This window comes from Arachis stenosperma, chromosome 3 (genome assembly GCF_014773155.1).
Source record: "Arachis stenosperma cultivar V10309 chromosome 3, arast.V10309.gnm1.PFL2, whole genome shotgun sequence".
Lineage (NCBI taxonomy): Eukaryota > Viridiplantae > Streptophyta > Magnoliopsida > Fabales > Fabaceae > Arachis > Arachis stenosperma.
This window is the reverse complement of record NC_080379.1, coordinates 17,226,421-17,243,975: the sequence shown is the minus strand read 5'-3', so window position 1 is coordinate 17,243,975 and position 17,555 is coordinate 17,226,421. Positions and strand designations below refer to the sequence as shown.

Below are 17,555 nucleotides of genomic sequence, written 5' to 3'. Positions count from 1 at the left end.
TACAATACATTTATTTAATTTGACAATTTATATATAATTTAATAATATTATTATTCAACAAAAAAATATCGTTTTAATATAGATAATAATTATTTTTAACTGTTATTTTGTAATTCAATTGAATAATAATATAGATTAAGTTTAATTGATTAAGAAGTTTAAAATTTTGTTTAATAACGTATCAAAATTAATTTAAATTTTATAATAGTTGATGATAAATAATAATTTAAAAAAAATTAATTCAAAATTTAATAATTATAAAAAATAAAATTATACATAAATTAGATTATAAATAATAAAAACATTCAATTGAAGTTTATTCACCCGACTTCGTACAATTTTTTTTAAATAGTTATTTTTCTTTTATCTTTTTTAGATTATATTTAAATAATATGGTACAATGATAAAATTATTAGATAAAATATAATTATAAATATTATTAATGTTTTGATAATTAAAAATGACATTTAATTTTCTAATTTTATTTTTTATGAATCATGACAATATGTATTTTTAATAATATTATTACAATTAAATAATATTAAAAAAATATAAATTGTTGAAAAAAAGTGATATATAAGTGACAAAGGCACTATATAACTTATGAATATAATCATACAAAGAAATTGAAAAATTAATGAATACAATCATACAATCACCAAATACATACGTTTAGCAAATTAAAAAAAAACTATGATCATTAACTAAATTTTAGTTGTGCAAAAAATTAGCAAGAACTAGAATTAGATCCGCATATTGCACGGGATGATAAATTAATGATAGCATGTATTATATTTTAATAAATATCATATTATTTAAAAATAATAATTTAAATATATATAAAGTAATGTTAAATTTAGAATTTGTTAGTTTTGAAATATTTTACAGTACAAGAGTTTTTTATATTGGAATTCTACAAAGTTATATGTTTATTTGTTGTTTTAATTAACACATTTATTTTTGTTGATGGACTTAGTCTTTTTATATAATGTTTATCCTCCTTTTTTATTTTCAGTTGCTATTGCAGTTGTTGCTTTTTTTTTTCTGTCATATATTTTTTTGAAGACATGTTCTTTATCTGTGTGCACTTTCTATTATGAATATGTGTCTTGGATTTGTTTATTTTTCTTTCTCCTTAGTCTCTTGATTGGTATGTCATTTTCGTCGTCTGATGATATTAGTGTTAACGAAACTAGTTCCTATAATCAATAAAAAATATAAATGAGCAATATAAATGATGTTTTGAATAAGTAAAATATTTTGTAGTATTATCTTTCTTATTTGTTGCTGTAGGACTTGAGGTTCAGTATTATTTGTTAGGACAAATGTCTTAATAATTGTGTATTGGTGAAACCCTTCTTTGAGGTTAAAGTCATTTAATTTGACTTCAAATATAAGTGTGAGGTTACACAAATTTTTTAATTGGGATGATACTTCAGTGTCATTAGCTTTATGAAGTGTCATTAGATTTGAGGCAGTTGTGTCCAATAATTTTTTTCTTCTCTATCAAATAGAACAAAAGTTATTGTAACACTTTGATCTGAAACTTTTAATTTAATTATGAACTTGTAGTAATTATTCAGTTAGTAACTTATAATTTGATGGAATTTTTTGTAATAAATATATAAAGTTACCTTATCGTTGGATATTGTGGCGTTTGATTATATGTACCGCAAATATATTTGTTTCATTTCTTATATTCTTTTTTCTTACACTTTTCACATTCAACATAGCTCCAATTTGTCATCAATTTCATTTATAATTGCTAAAATTGTGAAGATCTTTTCCTACTCAAATTTATAATTTTTGTTATCACTAAATATATGATATTTGAGTTAGTATAATATATGTTGTGTTTTTTGGGTCATACCTGACCAATAGATATTGAATAGTTGTTCGATTTCTGATAATTCTATTTTAAAGATTTGTGTTGACATAATCTTGACTTGGTATCTTCATTACTTCTTCATCTTGATCAGTCCTTTTTAAGATATTATTTATATTTGTTAAATTAAATAATAAAATAAATAGATTGATATTTTAGATATTTGTTAGTTATGAAATACTCATAAATAAGTTGTATGAATTTTTTAATTTGTGAATTAATGTAGATTTTTGTACTTAAAATTGTGCTTATCGAATAGTCATATGATTATATTATAATATAATAGTTAAATAAAAAATAAATATAGACGAAATTAAGTTAAAATGATGTTATAAGTTATGTTAAATAAGATTGTGTTGTATTGTTCTAATTAAATTTATTATATAAAATATAATTCTTTGAATAAAAAAATATATATATTTAAAAATTTATTTAAAGAACATACCTTTGATTCATCAACTAATGTTGGTATCACTGCAATAATTTTTTGGTCATTTGTTTGTGCTGTAATTTTTTGTGTATTTGACTATATTCTTTTATAATGTGACTTTTAACATGATATTTCTAACATTATTATAACTATATTGTTAATGACTATATATATAAATTAAAAATAAATTATATGTTTATTTTGTTACTCCTTAAGTATTAACTTCACATTATTAGAATTTTTTTATTTAAAAAAAGACTCTTTTAATATCATTATGGTACTATTAGTAGCGTATTTTGATATGGAATTACATCAAATAGATGTAAAAATGGCATTTTTTAATGGAGATTTAGAAGAAGAGATCTATATGAGACAATCTGAAGAGTTTATTTCAAGTGCTTGTATGGAATTAATTTGTAAATTTAAGAGAGCAATGTATGGTCTTAAGCAGGCTTTTCGACCGTGGTATTTGAAGTTTCACAATATAATTTCTTTATTTGGTATCATTGAGAATATTTCTAATCAATGTATATACCATAAAGTTAGTGGGAGTAAGATCATATTTCGCATCTTATATGTACATGACATTTTACTTGTAACAAATGATTTAGGATTGTTACATGAGGTGAAACAATTTTTTTCTATACATTTTGATAAGAAAGATATGTGTGACGCATCTTATGTCATTGGCGTAAAGATTCATAAAGATAAATATAAAGGAATTTCAAGTTTATCTCAAGAAACCTATATTAATAAAATTCTTGAGAGGTTTAAAATGCAAAATTGTTCACCAAATGTTACACCTACTGTGAAAGGTGACAAGTTATACTTAGATCAATATTCCAAAAATGAACTTGAAAAGGAACAAATACAAAATATTCCTTATGTTTCAGCCGTTGAAAGTCTAATGTATGCTTAAATCTGTACAAGATCTGACATTGCTTTTGCTGTTAGCATGTTAGAAATATATCAAAATAATTCATGTATTATTCATGTATTATTCAAAGTAATCTTTTATGTATACTCAATATATGTTGTGACCGTCTAAATGATAATGAAGTAATTGTGTGTGATAATGATGCTTGGACAAATGAAAAATTTGTGCTGCATAAAAAATAGGTAATAAGAAAGGAGGGATCGGATGAATTGGGTTCTTTCGCTGAAAAAGATTTTGCCCTTCTGATGAATGAATCATTTCTTTTTATAGGTAAAATTTACATCAATGATGCATGTAACAGCGTAAATTTTTAGAATAGATTGGCCAAATGTCAAACACACTTGTCTGATGCTTTGAATTTACATTGATTATTTTTTGAACTAACACGTACCGTACTTTAATTAGGTGTTGAAACTTCCATCGATGACCAGCACGGGGAAAGACTTTAGGAACTTTTATATTTGTTGTCTCTTTATTTAATATCCAGTAGCAACAACTTAACAGCCTGATGGTTTCAGTGGCTAAGAGAAGGGGGGGTTGAATCTTAGCCCCCTTTTTGCTTGATAATACTTGCTGACTTGTCAGACTAATTCTGGAAACTTTTACTCTTTTTATCTCTTCACTACACACGAGACTTTTTGTTTTGTCTCGTCCCTAGCCACGATACTTTTCTTTTTGTCTCGTCACTTGGCACGAGAAACTTCTGGTTTTTGCTCCTGTGTAGTTGAAAACAGAAAAGGAGTAGAAAGGAGAAGAAGAATGCACCTAGATATATCTTGGTTCGGCTGCTAAGTGCAGTGCAGCCTACATCCAGTCTCCATCACAAACATGATGGAATTTCACTATAATCAATCTGATTACAACTTGTAAAGTGCTAACCCAACTTACAAGGGGATTCCCACAGAATCATGATACACAACATAGATGAACAAAGGACCTCTAAGACATCTATGGCTTTTTCTTTTAATTTTGCTCTCTCTGCCTTTTTCCGCTCTATGACTTTTTCATACAAACCTCACTTGTTTGCCTTTTTCCATGAGACTCAAGACATGACAAAATTAAACAGAAAAATACTAAACAGAAAACATTGAAGGAGAAGAGAAAACTGTTAGCTCAGGTAGCTCTGAGAACTCTGTGCCTTGCACTCTCAAATTTTCTCCTTGCTCCAAACAGTGGCTGTTCTCTCTTATTATAGAAGAGAGAAGCCTCCACTATTGAAGCAAAAAAAAATGAACTAACTTCTTCCTCCTTCAACAAACCGATTCGGCCACATAGAGAGAGAAGAGATAACCATGTAGAACCCAACATGCAATTACCTCCAGTTCTTTCTTGACCATCACTCTTCATCAATCCGAGCTCTCCATCCTTGGCTTGCTCTTCAAGATGGATTTCTGGCCCTTGATGCTTCATGATGATAATGACTTCATCTGCTTTACTTTCTGCCTCAACCATCACTTCGCCACTCTAGCTACTCCCTGTGGTGGTTGAGCAGAATCAAAGACAAGCCATTCTCTAAGAATCTCCTCCATGCTGGCCGAATCTTCACCTTCTATTTTGAGCATGAAAAGCTCAAGATAACCTCACCAAATCTAACCATATTTGGTGAATATCTCAGCCACAGCTCATTTTTATTTTAGTATGTTTTCTTGCCATCATTAGCTTGACGGTCTTGATGCATGCAACTCCTTCTTTTTCTTTGTTGATGAGCACGGCGTCCATGGTTTACTGGACAAAGACCGAAGAAGAAACAAGAAAGAGATGAGAGAAAGAAAAGAATCTGAAGAAAAGCAATACAAAGTGGTTAAACAAATTAATTGAGAATAGCTTGCTTTTACTTCCCTAGCTTAGAGTGGCGTGTTTGTCATAATAGCCATCAATCAATTCAGCTGAATTTTTTTCTCTCTCATATTCCCCATGCATTAATTAACAATGTAATAGATTTTGAAATCCATCACATGGTTAAAGGCTTGGTTCCGTTGGAAGCACTTTGCTTTCATTTTTCTTTGGTTTCGAACCAAGGTTGGAACCATTTATCACTAATAGAATTTGGGCTTGTAACATTGAAATTAAAACTGGTCCATTTGGTTAACATTTGCTTTCCTGATGGAATTGGGATCAAGCAATGAACACATAGGAAGGCTTTCTTTAGGCTTATAGAAACAAGATTTTCTGGCCCAACTGATAAAACCGTTTCAGCCAAAAAATCTCACAACAAGAATTACATGGGGCTGAAATTTATTTTATTGGGCTTGAGATCTTTCTTTTTTTATTTCGGCCCAATTATAAAACCTGCAACACAAAATTATTAATTAACATATGTTAACTGAAAATCAACTTAATAATTTTGTAATTAATTATTTCAATAATGTTTGTTCATCATCAAAACTAAATTAGAGTTTTCCAAACTCATCAACAGCCCAACCATATTTGTTATTAATGTGAGCAGGAACATTGAGTAAAAAAATTGGCATTGTCAACAGTCAAAAGGATCAAGTGGTTGGGTGAATTAAAGCAAAGCAAGACCGGCCAAACACGAGCGTTGAATAAGAGAATTTACACAACTAATATTAGCGGGGGTTAGGACAGCTGACCTCTTGAAACCGAAAATTAGGATATTAACTTAGGATTAGGATATAAATGGTAATTTGAATTTTTGAGTAATATTTTAGAATTTGAATATTTTTATTCATCAAATTTCTTTTTTTCAGAATACAAAGTTAATTTTTTTTAATGACTAAATTTGTCAAGGTCATAAATTTTTGTGAGTAGAATGATAGTTTATTCTTTTAATTTTAGTATTTTAATTAAATTATAATATGGAAAGCGGTTCACATATTCCACTGTATTTGACATGAATATGATGTTCTGTTCATATCCACTATTAAGATATAACATAAATAATATTAACGGTTAAGATGTTGAGAGTTGTGTTTGAATGATTATCAAGATGATGGCGTCATGGTGGGATTGAGATTGGTTGCGCAGTTAAAAATATTAATGTTCATTCAATTTCTCCTCTGACCATGTACAGTGTAAAAGGTGATTGTGTGAAGGTGATGTTAAGCCAAGCCATGGTGTTAGTTTTAGCTGAATAACTTTTTGGGTTTACTTTACTTTTTTTTTGTACTAAGGTATTCATTAGGGTGGTAACTTAATGACTAATCTCTTGGATAATGCAGAGGCACAAAATTGGAGATTCTCTCAAACAAGCAAATTCTATTTCCATCCTCCAATGAATATCGAATCCGAAAAAGATGGTTAAGGACACAGATAGTCATCCATATATGCCAACTTATATTGAATTTACTTTACTTTACTTTGTCTAAGTGTGTTTGTTGGGTTTAGGTATGTTTTTGGTAATTATGGAAGAAAGCTTTTTTGGGTAATGATGAAATGAATTGGGATGGGATCATGGTAAAATAGAATAAGTATAGTTGAATACTTGTGTTAACTTTCTTATTATACATTATGAATGGAATATTTAAATGGGTAAAGTTAAACTATTTTAAGATATTTAAAATTTAAATTAAATGAATAAATGAATGAAATATTGAGTTATTAAGTATTACAAAATACACTAAAAATTAATTTCTCCTTATCAGATTAATGAATCATTAAAATGACTATGTAATATGGAAGTAGTTTATATTAATGTGGTTTCAAAAATGGTATAAATAAAATTTTGGATAAATAGAGATTTGAATAAAATAAAAATAATTTGAGACCAAACACATTCTTAAATTATATGGAAGTTATGTTTAAAGTAAAAATGAGATTTAAAATTTGAAATCATAGTTGTAAGAATTGGACCGGACCGACTAGTTCGACCAGAAATTGGTGAACCAGATTCCTAACCGATCCAGTCCAGTCTTTGAACCTCTTAAAGAATAGAATCGGTAAGAACTGATTTAACTAAATTGTTCCAGAAAAAATTCTAAAATTAATAAAGATGTAGTTTGAACTTAGGTTTTCTTTGTGCTTGCATGCTCTCCTTATCACTAAACTATATTATTCTTTGATGGTAATTAGTGGCTAAGAGAAAGGGGGTTGAATCTTAGCTCTTTTTTGCTGAGTGTCACTTTCTGCCGTTTAAAATAGCTTCAGGAGATTTTTCTGCTTTTTGTCTCATAACCAATCATGAGACATTTTCGTTTTGTCTCGTAACCAGTCAGGAGATGTTTTTCAATTTTCTCTCCTACGTAACAGAAACAGAAATGGAGTAGAAAAGAAAGAGAAAATCATACCAAGAAGTATCCTGGTTCAGTTGCTAAGTGCAATGCAGCCTACGTCCAGTCTCCATCACAACAATGACGAAATTTTACTATAATCAAATTGATTACAGACACCAATTCTTCCCTAGGAACTACCCTTTCCTATCCGGGACAAGTCCAGAATCTATCCCCAATCCTGAACTTGACTTGGTCACCTACCAAACTTTCAACTGCTAAGTGCTAACCCAACTTGCAAGGGAATCCCCACAGGATCATGAAATACAACATAGATGTACAAAGGAACTCTTAGACATCTATGGCTTTTTCTTTAATTTTGCACTCTCTGCCATTTTTCTCTCACTGATTTTTTCTTACAAACCTCACTCTGTTTGCCTTTTTCACTATGAGATCCAGACAGACAAAAATAAAGAAAAGAAAACAAAATGTAACATATTGAAGGAGAAGAACTTTTGTTAGTTTGGGTAGCTATGAGAACTCTGTGCTTTCTCTCTTTGTCTCAAGCCTTGGCCGTTCACTCTTACTATAGAAGGAAAAGATTCCAAGGTTGAAATCGGTTCAACCAAGCCACCTTCTTCTTCTTCAATATCAAGGCCGGTTCAGACAGAGAGAAGAGAGAGGAAAAACCGAAAGTAAATCAACATGCATTTACCTCTCTCTCATCCCTTCTCATCAAACTTCATCAATCTGAGCATTCCATCTTGACTTTGTCCCCAACAAAGATTTCTGACTCTTGATGAACTATTGATCCTTGACAGCTTCATTTGTTCCATTTTTTCTTCTTCCTCCATGTAGCCTCTGTAGCTACCTTCTGTGATGGATGAACAAAAGTGGAAACGGGTTTCACCTCAGAGATCTTCTTCTCTGACCGAAATCGATTGCTTCTTCTCCACATCTTGCCTTTAGTGAAAAAGATCTCAGCCACGCCATTCCTTGGATCTTCTTTTTGCAAGAGCCATCATCACCTTAGCCGCTTGCTTCTTCTTAGCTTCTCTGTAATTTTCATTGATAACTTCTACCATCTTCTTTGCCTGATAGAAGTGACAAATGAAAACAAAAGAGAGAAGAGAAAGAAGAGAAAAGGAAACTTTGGAAGCAATGAATGAAATTAAACCAAATTAAATTCCACTTCATTCCTTTATGCATAGTAACGTGTGGAATCAATTAATGCAATCAAATCAATTTGAATTTTTTCTTTTCTGTTACCAATGCATGTAATTAAACCAATTGAATTAACTTTGAATTCCATTCCAAAGGAAAAGTGGGTAACCGAACTCGTCATATTCCATTTCCTTTCTTTTCTTCTTTTATTTTAGACCAAGGCTTGTTGGTCTCATAACAAAATTAATTTGGGCTATTCTCTTGATGCTTGGCCCAAATATCATTTGCAAAATAATTCAGTCACTCTCTTAGAAATCTTTTTGCACAATGGCTGAATATTTCTTCAACATATTGGACTATTTTGTTTTTAGCCCAATAATCAAATCTACACGTTAGCAAAATTATTAATCAACTAAGTGAAAAAATAATAACTTAATAATTTTATAATTAATTATTTTTAACAATGTTTCATCATCACATTAATTTAAAGTTTTTCAACCTCATTATTCTTTATTATTTTAAATACTAATTATTAATTATATAGTAAAAATATTCAATGATTTTTTTTAGATATTATTTTAATTTTATAATCACTTATATTTATATTAATTATATTTTTATTATTCATAATTATTAATATAAATATAATTAAATATGTATAACTAAAAAATATCAAATATTTTTTAATTACAATATGATTATTTTTTATGATTATATGATATTTATTAATATTATTTTTCAGTAAAGACATATAATATATAATAATATAATAAATATAAATTAATTAATTAGTTATTAAAATAAAAATATTTACTTTAATATAAAAATAAAATTAAAAAATTTTTATTATGAAAAAATACTAGAATTTTATATACTTATTTAATAATAACTAGATTATAATTTGTTGAAACTTGATTGTTTTTAAAATATTAGTGAATATATATATATATATATATATATATATATATTAAATTTTAATTTTAGATTTTGTACTATTTTATATTTTTTATTTACGTAGGACCACCAGTTCTGCCGGTTCAACCAGTAATTCATCGATTGAATTAATAAACCAATAAATTGATAATCTAACCAATTTGATTACTAATTCGATTTTGATAATTATATTTAAAATCTTTTTTATTCAGAAAAATCAATTAGTTTTGAATTAAGAATTTGAAATTGAGAAAGATAACTTTGATAGAAAAGTCAATTAGCAAAATATAATAAGAAAACATAACAAGAAAGCAAAGATAGTTTAATTTTATTTGCAAAGAAAACATAATAAGAAAGCAAAGATAGTTTAATCGCTGCTAATATTCTCACATTGCTTTTCTTTTGCATTGTTAATTTAATAATTTTTTGGTGATACTTTACCTGTCAAAATATTTTCAACGAATAATGTGTTCAAGAAATATAGTGTATTTAAGATTTGTATTTAGTAAATTAAAAAGTTTATATACTTATGCGTTTAAAAGTTAGGTGTACTTTTAAAAACACTTAAAAAGAGCTTTTAAAAATTAGCTTATACTTATTAAAATTAAGAAGTCTAATATAATCTCGTCCATTAATTAGTATCTAAATTAAATTCTTACATTAATGTTTATTATAATATTTTTAAAATTTATAAACCATTTTATCAAATATTATTTATTATTATTTGTGTTTATTAAAAATTATTTTTGATTTAATTTATCAAATATAAATATTATAACTTTTAAATATGATTAAAATAAAGTTAATCCCTCGTTACAAAAAAGCGAGTGAAGTTTAATACTTTAATCTAGCGGAGTTTGCACAGTAAGTAGTAGCATTGACATTTTCAATAATCATGCAAGTAGTAGTAGCATTGGACTTTAAAAAAATTATAATGGCCCAATATCTTCAAGGTGTTCATTTGCTTTACATCAATCAGCTACAAGCTGATTACCTGCTTTTAAAGCTATCATTTCTTGACATTTTTTTTTCTTTAAATATGGTTAATTTAGTCCTTTTCCATTCAATAAAGAATAAATTCCTACCGAATAACTTTTCGTGCACATGAATTTCATGTTCCATTTTCACACGTGATAGTTTTCCTATAATATGACTCGTAATAACATTTATCATCTCGGTTTCTAACCGTCTATCTACATTCTAATATGCAGTTTGATTCCAATATATCATTGTTCCTTACTCTAAATATATTAATATACACAAATGTAATTGGGTGATGCAATGAAATAGCTAGTTTTCGATGACATTTTCTATGAATGTCTTTTATTTTCTCATCTAGTATGCAGAGACTATTTGGTGATCAATTTGGATGTTTGGGATATGAGCCACTTTGTGCAATTCCTTCCCTCTTTTTGGTTTAAGCCTTGGAGTCAACAACGGGTATTCTTGGACATAAAGATTAATTAGGGAAGAAGGATCGAAGAATATCGCAACCATGAATTTCAAGTGTTTGAAGAGCATTCAGGTGTTGAAGTCCTTTGTGGTTCAGCTTCTTGAGACTATTTAGTGTGCTTATGCGCAGAGAGTTGATATTGCATGGAAGCAAGATCTCATTTGGAAATGACTCCATGCCCATGCATCCACCTTCAAGCTCAAATCGACGGAGAGACTCAAGACTACACAGACCCCAATCCTCTTGTGGTATGAGTTTATCACAATAAGTTATGGAGAGTACAATCAAACTTGAAGGCAGACCCCCAAGTGGGAGAGATTCAATCTCTGGACATCTGTTTAAAAACAATGTCTTGGGGGATGTAAGAAAGTTCATGCCACTGGGCAATGCATTAAGATTCTTGCAATTGGAAATCAATATGGATTCTAAATTTGGAGTATGCAATCCTCCATCTGGTAAAAACCTCAATCTTGGACAATCTCTAATCTCTAAAGACTCGAGTGATGCAAGATCACCCTTAAACTCTCTGGTAACATTAACTGATTGAAGATTGTGACAATCCCATATACAGAGAATTTTGAGTTTGCAGAAAGAGTCTAAGGTCAAGGTAGTGAGGGAATCACAGCTGCTCCCTATGAACAAATAAATGTTCGAGAGAGGCAAGCTTCTCTCTTGATTCTGAAGAGGGGAGAAATCCCAATCTCCTGCAGTTTCTCATGTAAAGTGTTGTCAAGGAAGCAGCAGGGTAGGGGAAGGATTTAAGTGAACAACAACTTGTCAGGTACAACTCTTTAAGGGCAGTTATCCCTCCTAGTAAGTCATCTGGAAGAGCCTCTAAGGATTCACACCCCTCAATTTTCAGGCTGCGAAGGTTGGATGATAAGGACTTCAATTGTGGTACAGTTGAAACCTTTAAAGTTTCAAAAGATGATCGCGGTTCATCTAAATCTTCTGTCACCAAATTTTCTATCTTGACAGGAAGGTCATCAGCTTGTGGGGTGATTGGAATATCAGCTTTACCAAATGAAGATTGTGTGTCCTTTTTCTGTTTAGTTTTGGGAATAATACCAGCTTCAACTTGATGACTGTGCATGCCAATATGTGAAGATAATAATGAATCAAGCGGCAATCTGCTTCCTTTGGACTCAGTTTCCTCAATCTCACTTGAAGAGTCAAGAGTGACAGTGTCCTTAAAACTTGAAAAGTCAGGTAGGATATTGAGGTTGTTTCACGTGATCCTTGTGAATATTTGAGAAAGGATGGATCGGAATGGGTTCTAACAAAACTAGAACTGCTTTTAGACTTCCCCTCATCAGAATAATCGTAATTGGATAATCTCATGTCTATTATATCATCCAAGAGCTTTCTTAAAAACTCCATCTCATCTTTCTCTTGCTTTTCCAAATCAGACATTCTCTCAGAGAATTTGTGCTCTTCTTGATATCCCATTTGAGACCTCTGTTCCTGTTTCTGCACCTTCCTCTTTATTTTCTTTGATTTCTCCCCCATGCTGAGGAACCTCCTGATCTAGCACTATCTTCAATCTCCAACGAGGTAACAAGACCTTTATGCTTGGCTGCAAACAAAAGTGGGAAGTGGGAACCATAATATAAAAGACCCAAATGGCCAAATTTAAAGGTATAAAGGTTTATCGTGTGTTAAAGACACATCAAAATATAAAGGCACATAGCCAAAAGTTGACATAAAATAAAACATAAAATTACGATTAAAATTCTTATTAAGATGGCTTTGAAAATAACAATCTTTCCTTGAAAATTAAAGTTCTTAAAACAAGCTACAACTTGAACAAAATGTTAAGGTCAATAATCTGAAAAATAAAAAAGGTACGTCCAAGAACAATATGGCATTCACCACATTCAAAGAGAGAATAATCGGCATGCATACGAAGGATAGTGAAACAGTGGGGGCACATCCCCAACCGCACCTTGGTTGAGTCCTCCATTGCCGAGACACACACAAACGAACTCTAAACAAAAAGCATCACAAGATCAAAGTGAAAGCTTGGCTTAAGTAAAATGCTTATTCTTTTTTAGAGTACAAACACATTTTCAGAACATTTTACCCAATCAAACTTTAGTTATAGCTTTCGTTTTCATTAGCTAAGAAAAATCTAGCACCTTTATTAATCCTTGGTTCGTGTTCAACACGTTAATTTTTATTTACCACGATTTTCGTTAATTCTGTTTATTTACCACGCTTTGAGTAGTTTTCATTGTTTCTCTATTTCTATATATTTTTATCATGACTCAATTACTAAATGCATAAATAAACAGAAGTACATTAGAGATTAGACACTAATTATACAACTACATTATATGATCAGGTTAATAATATTTAGAGCCTCAAGCTCCTTAGTGACAACCTAACAAAGTGTAGCTGACTTTGTGTAAAATTCTCAAAGTCTAGAACTCAGCATCATATATGAATTATTGAAGTAATATAAATGACAAAACAAAGTTGTTGAGTTTCTAAGATAATTAAACATTATTAAAACATTAATTAGGAAATTATTAAATGGCTATTTGTTTAAATTGCTTCCAATAATTTGTTTGATGTTTTTGTTCAAGTGTACAAAAAGCAAATTAATTTTTTATTGGGCCAAAGCTACACAAGCCCAAATGGATCATTGAAAAAAATTCAGTCTTAGGCAAAATTAATTCAAAAATTAATGGCTAAATATTGAAAAAGAAAGAAATCTAAAGTTGGCCCAAGAAACTAATAAAAAACTCAAATAAACTCTTCTCTTGGTCCAACATCATCATTGATCCAAACTAAATGTAATGTCCTAAGCTTCTTTTTTTCTATTATTACTATCCTACCCTTTAATTTTATCAAAATTCATACATTACCCTTATTCCTCCTACCCAAACCTAACCCTAAATTACTAAACAACTTCCACTCTTCCTCATCAACCACAGCCCCTTCTTTTCAAAACTCACACCATACACAAATACACCCACGCAGAAAAAAAAAAGAGAACGGTAGAAGGGGCTGCAGCCTCCATGCCTCGCCGCCGAAGTCCTGCTGCTGCCAAGTCACCATCGAAGTCAACCCTAGAGAAAGAGGGAGTCTGCGAGTTGAAGGAAGCTGGAGGAGTGTCGCTGCCATTAGCGTTTTGCGGTGCCACCATCATGGTCGCCGAGAAGGAGGAGGACCCGCGAGAAAGAGAGAGACGCGGTCAGTCTCATCATCATCAGATCCGTCTTTGCCGATGGAGACCCCGTCGCCAAGCTGCTGCGCCACCGCTGCCACCGTTGGGTTTCCGGGAAGAGAAATTTGAACGGGAGAGAGAGAACGAGAGAGAGAGCTCGCAGAAAGAGAAACATCACCATACACGAACAGAGGGGGGAGGAGACTCGTCGCCGTGCCTCTAGTCGCCAGGAACGGCGGTACCGTCGTCGGAAAACACGCCGGAGCTTCCAAACTCACCAGCAACACTACCTTGTCACTGTTCTGGTCTAGCTTCTTCCCTTGTCTATTCTGTTTTCACTTTATCCCTACCACCATTTCATTTTTATACCTTGTCTTTGTTTTGATTTATTTTTGTCTTTGTTCTGTTTTGGATCTTTCAGAATTTTATCTGCCTTTGTCTCTGTATTCGATTTGAAATGACTACCTGGTGGTGTGGTCATTGTGGCTGTCGTGAGACGCACTCTGGGTTTGGTCTCTTCGGTCCGTTAGGACCATGCTGTGAGTAGGCTTTACATTTATAACCGTTAAACTTTTGGTTTATGCTATTACGAATTTTTAACTATATTTATAAAATTATTATTGAAGAACTTTGATTTAATTATAATAATTAATTTATTGTAGTTGAATAATTATTTTTATGAAATTCATATATTAGAAATTTTACATGAGACTATATATGTTTGATAAAGTTTTATATTATTTTAGAATATTGATTTTATTCGAATATATGCTTTTGAATTATTAAAGTATTTGTTGGCATTCACTTTGAAATTATGAAATATGTTTTCATGATTGAGAAATTATGATTTGAAAATATTTTTGATAAGAAAGTATTATTTGATTGATTTGATTCGATACCTTATATATTTGAGAGATTAAAGATTTATTGTATTTGAAACTATATGTTTTGAATTGATTTGGGAGGCTCGTATTAGAAAACCGTAGTTAACGGCGGTTATGACGTTAACTTAGATGCATCTGACTCAGACTCCAGCTAGCAGGGGTGTTGCTAGCCTAACGTGTAGGCCACACGTTAGATCTGTTATTCTGTTAGGACACACAAGAGGAAAGGGCTACCCATATAGGTGGAACCACCATGTGTGGACTTTTGATTTGATTTCTATATGAGAACTCCCTTATTGATTCACCTATTATTATCAACTATTACTTTCTAATTAATATTACTTTGATAATAATATTTATGTGGTCTCATGTCGATTATAAATGTATTGTCTAGTCACTGAATTGCAAAACTCACCCCTTTTTTTTAAATATTTTTCAGGATCAAATATTTGACTATGTGAGACTTTCTATTCAAGAGTAACGGTGTGCAATGAGTACCTATTCTTTGTCAAATTCCTAGATGTTTATGCTCCATATGTCACAGGCAGGATTCAACCATTTTTAGTTATTTTAATTTTTGTTAAAAATATATAACTATTTATTTTAGAGCTTGTAAAATATTTGTAACTTGCTTATTCAACTTATATTTGAGTATGTTAGACTTGCTATAGGATTATTTTCCTGAGCACCGGTCATGACTCATTTTAGGTCGTGACACTAAAAAAGAAAGAAGTGGATCAAGGCATGCTTCGATTACCTACTGGAATCCAAATTTCAATTTAATTAATTACATTCCTTGATAACTGAAACTCCCATTGACTAATGAATTTCAAATTTTAACTCAATTAACTTTATGTCTTGATAACTGAAAAGACAAAATTCAATTTTGGTTTATTTGCATTGAATGCTTTACACGTTACTCCATGCCTTGAAAAATAGAAGTAAAAATTCAATTTGTTTTAATTCCATTCATTGCTTCTTTTAAAAGTTTTCTTCTCTCTTCTTTTTTCTCTCTCTTGTCCTCCGGTCACATTCATCAGGAAAGAAAGGTAAAGAAGTTATTAGAAGCGTATGAAAGAAAAATACTATGAAAAAAGATCTGAAGAAAAATAAAAGTAAGATTTTTGCCATTGAAGGCATAATTTAAAGAAAAGCTTCAAGATTTTACTTGCCAAGAAAAGGAAGGATCTACCTCGATGAAGGAGCAAATCTGAGGTGCAAAAGTTTATTTCCATTTTTGTTCATCAAAGAAGAACGATAGCCACTGTGCTACACGTAGGAAGAAGCAAAAATGGAAGGCAAGAAGCTGTCTTGGATCAGAAACTCATCAAGGGTCCGAATCCTTCCTTGGAGCCAAAGACAAGATCAAAGGTCCAGATTGAAAGAAGTTTGATGAAAAAGGTTGAGAAAGATGAGGTAAACTTGCATGCATCAGCTTCGATACTCTCATCTCTCTCTATTGAAGCCGCTGCTATTCGTTGGTAGGAGAAGAAGTTGCTGGGTTAGGGTTTCAACTTTGGAAGCTTCCCCTTCTATATTAAGGGTGAACGGCCAAGGGTTGAGATCAAAGAGAGAAAAGTGAAAGCAGAGAGTTCTCATAGCTACCCAAACTTCCCGAGTTCTTCTCCTTCAATGTTATTCATTTTGTTTTCTTTTTCTTAGTTTTGTCTGTCAGAGTCTCATGGTGAAAAAGGCAAACATGGTGAAAAAGGCAAACATGATGAAGTTTGTAAGAAAAAGCCAATAAGAGGAAAAAGACAGTGATCAAAATTAAAGAAAAAATCATAGATATCTCAGAGTTTTTTTATACATCTGTATGTTGTGTTTCATGATTCTGTGGAGATTCTCTTGCAAGTTGGGTTAGTACTTTGCGGTTGAAAGCTAGGTTTTGAGTCCTAGTCAAATTCAGATTGAGTGTAGAATCTGGATTTGTCCCCAGATAGGAATAGGTAGTTCCTAGGGATAAATTAGTATTTGTAATCTTGAAAAAAGAGATAGTAAAATTCCATCATTGTTGTGATGGAAATTGGATATAGATCACATTGCACCTAGTGGCTGAACCAGGATATATCTGGTGTTAATTCTTCTTCTCTATATTAAATCAGGAGATGAAACCAAAAGTGTCTCTAAACTTGGCACGAGACAAAACAAAAGTGTCTCTTAACTCGATACGAGACAAAAACAGAAATATCTCCTAAAGTTTAGTTGAAAAATCAGAAATTAAAATTCAACAAAAAATGACTAAAATTCAACCCCCTTCTCTTAGCCACTAAGTACCATAAAAAATCAGAAATCCAAATGGTTGCATTGTATCTATCCATCTATCTATCAGGTTCTTGCTACCTCTGGATTTCGAGCATGTAACACTATTTCTTGAAATTTGATCATAATACTTCCATATATCCATAACACCATTTATATCAACAAACTAAGCTAGTCACCATAATAGGCCTAACTACTACAAGGTTCTACTAAAATCATTTATTCAAGCATTAACTATTTTATTCTTAAAAACAAAGTTCTACTAAAAA

The 17,555-nt window shown here is 31.0% G+C and overlaps 1 long non-coding RNA gene and 1 pseudogene across 1 annotated transcript; one reads left to right on the top strand and one right to left on the bottom strand.

Annotated features, from left to right (window-relative positions):
* Nucleotides 1-10,850: 10,850 nt before the first annotated feature.
* LOC130965610 (putative disease resistance protein At3g14460) lies at nucleotides 10,851-12,477 on the bottom strand (annotated as a pseudogene).
* Nucleotides 12,478-13,850: 1,373 nt separating this feature from the next.
* On the top strand, nucleotides 13,851-15,694 carry LOC130967747 (uncharacterized). The gene is made up of 3 exons (XR_009081424.1): nucleotides 13,851-14,445; nucleotides 14,562-14,679; nucleotides 15,464-15,694. It is a non-coding gene; the product is annotated as an uncharacterized LOC130967747 (long non-coding RNA).
* Nucleotides 15,695-17,555: the final 1,861 nt, after the last annotated feature.